Below are 2,849 nucleotides of genomic sequence, written 5' to 3'. Positions count from 1 at the left end.
ATAATCTTATAGGGACCGAACGAAAATTATGGATTACAGAGTATTCTGTGAGGCTGGATCATCTCAGTCAGCAGTCTTGAAGCTGTTCTGGATGTAGAACTCAGAGGAAACTGCCACAAATGTACTCTGAAACATTAGGTCATCTGTTTCCATTGAAGATTTTTTTCAGGGGCCTTCCTTGATTAAACCTTATTTTTCTTAACCAAGATTGAACCCACAGCCTCTTACGTCCTGTGGAAATAAAAGTAAAATCTCTTCTCCAAAGTAACATATCTTTTGACTTCAATTTTGAAGTCAAGGCATTTTGATCAAATCTTATTTTTTCTTAATCCAGAATTAATCCACAGCCTCTCACTTCCTTTGGAAACATAAGCAAAATTGCTTCTCCAAAGTAACATATCTTTTGACTTAAATTTTGAAGTCAAGGCATTTTTAAAATATATATGTTGGATTAATCCAGCAGTATTAATAATCAAATGTCTTTTGGCAGCTGTTGCTCCTTCCTCAGCAGTCAAACAATTCAAAGACAACACAACAATATATAGTATCTAGATTCTGTTCATATTTTCCATCTTTACATGGAAGCTAAGCTGGGACAAATGGGAGCTGGAAGCCTTGGTTTTCTCCCCAAACCAGGTAGTTAGGTTTGGGTTCCTGTTCCTAGAGCTAGAATTCCAACCCCAGCCCTAGCTTGGGCTGGTGGCTAAAAAGCCTCAGGCAAATAAATGGCTTTTTCTTTTTCTTTTTTTTTTTAAATAAATGGCTTTTTCATAAATTCATGCCACAAAAGGTTGGGTGCCAAATGAAGCATGATTTATAAAAACTCAGGGTCAGAAATTGGGGTTCAAACTGAAGATCCAAAAAGCAAAACAGCCAACCACTGGCTCTTACCTTGACCTCAGTCTGAAATGGTGATCCTGCCTCTCAGAATCTCAGAACGAGACTGTGTTGAGAGATGTTTCCTCCCGTTTTATAATCCTCTCTAGGGCTGGGATTAAAGGCATGCACCGCCCAGTTTCTATGGCAACTAGTGTGGCTACTTGGATTAATGGTGCATGTCATTATGGCTATTGGGATTAAAGGTGTGTGTTACCATAACCTGGTCTGTAAGGCTGACCAGTGGGACTGTTTTACTCTCAGATCTTCAGGTAGTCTTTATGTATTAAAATGCATTTGAAATGCCACTCTATTCTAGATACTTGTATAATATATGAATGCTGAGATGGTCGTGCCAATTCCTTCACTCAGAAGAACTGAATTCTGAACAAAAGCAGATGAGGGGCTGGTCCACTTAGCCATTGGAAGAGCAAAGTTTAGACATTATTAACATCAGGAACTGCCCACATACACCTCAGGAGTAATTTCTAGCCAGCACTCTGCAGTCGCCCGTAAGAAAGAGCACCCATTCTTTTCAGAATGAAAGCCGAATTCTGAATTCTACACGGTCCATCTTCCCCAGGCACAGCCAGTCAGCTGAGACATATATGCTAGGAAACCGAAAGGGTTTATAACCAAATATAATTAGGAAGGCATTTTAAGAAAATGAACAATGAATCCATAAGGGAAGCAGACATGATCTGTGGATCACAGATATTTCTACATAAAAGAACTGTAAAAGAATGTTCTGGGAAAATAAAATTAATAATTCTAAACAACAGCAACAAAAACCATCGAGGGGTAGATTGCTTCTTTTATACAAGAGAGGCAAAGATGGGTATGGAGATGCTTGCCTGTGATCCCAGTGCCTGAAAGATGGAAGTACTAGGGTCAGGAGTTCAAGACCAACGTTGGTCATATAGCAAGTTCTAAGTCAACCTGGGCTACACAAGCCTCTATCTCAGAAAGAGACGGTAAAATGGCTCAGCAGACAGAAAGGGGCTGAGCCTTGTGACCTGAGCTGGTTCCCTGAATCCCACAGAGTGGGAGGAGAGAACTTTTCAGAGTTTAACTTCTGAGAGTTGTAGTAATAGGAGCGGCGGGGCTGCGTCCCCAGCACCCCAGCCGCTTGGCTAGCTTATGCCCCATAATAATTACACGGACACTGTATTCAGTTAATCACTGCTTGGCCATTTCTATCTAGCCTCTTCTAGGCTAACTCTCGCACCTGGACTAGCCCATCTCTAATAATCTGCTGTAGCCCACAAGGTGGCTTACCAGGGAGATTCTAGCCTACGTCCATCCTGGGTCGGAGCTTCATCGCGTGTGCCTCAGAGAGCAGAGCTCTCGCCTCTGCCCGCAAGAGTGGAGCATCGTGTCTCTCTGAGGCGTCTGCCCCTGAGAGGAGAGCTGTCGAGTCTCTGAGCTCACTTCCTCTTTCTTCCAGCGTTCTGCTCCGTTCACTCCTCCCACCTACGTTCTAACCTATCAGGGCAAGCAGCTTCTTTATTTAATCAACCAATGACCTTCCTCCATCAGAGAGTTATACTCTAACCTCCAGGATGTGACACTCAAGACACACACATACACACACATGGTGTATACATACATACATACATACATGCATAAAGGAAGAGAACAAATCTTTTGAAAAGGACTTTCTTCAAAAACAGAACAATTGGTACAGTCAAAGTATGATTTAACTAGATTTGCTTGTGCCCTTGCAGGAACTTTCTAGAACTGTTCCTCTCGGTTGGGTCAGATGTTTAAAAGTTGCGGCTGTAGGGAAGGGAGCTGTGATAACTGCCCGGCTTCAGAATGCTGCTGGTGCCCACACAGCATGCTCCAAGGGTCCTGTCTATACCCGGTGTTGTGCTTTCCTGTCGCTTTAAGGGACAAGCCACGCCCACTCCCATTACCTCTGACCTGCCCGCTGCCATCTTGGGCCCTTCCTTTTCTGCTTCCTTGACGTG

The sequence above is a fragment of the Microtus ochrogaster genome, linkage group LG2 (assembly GCF_000317375.1).
Source record: "Microtus ochrogaster isolate Prairie Vole_2 linkage group LG2, MicOch1.0, whole genome shotgun sequence".
Taxonomy (NCBI): Eukaryota; Metazoa; Chordata; class Mammalia; order Rodentia; family Cricetidae; genus Microtus; species Microtus ochrogaster.
Note: the sequence above shows the minus strand (reverse complement) of the source record.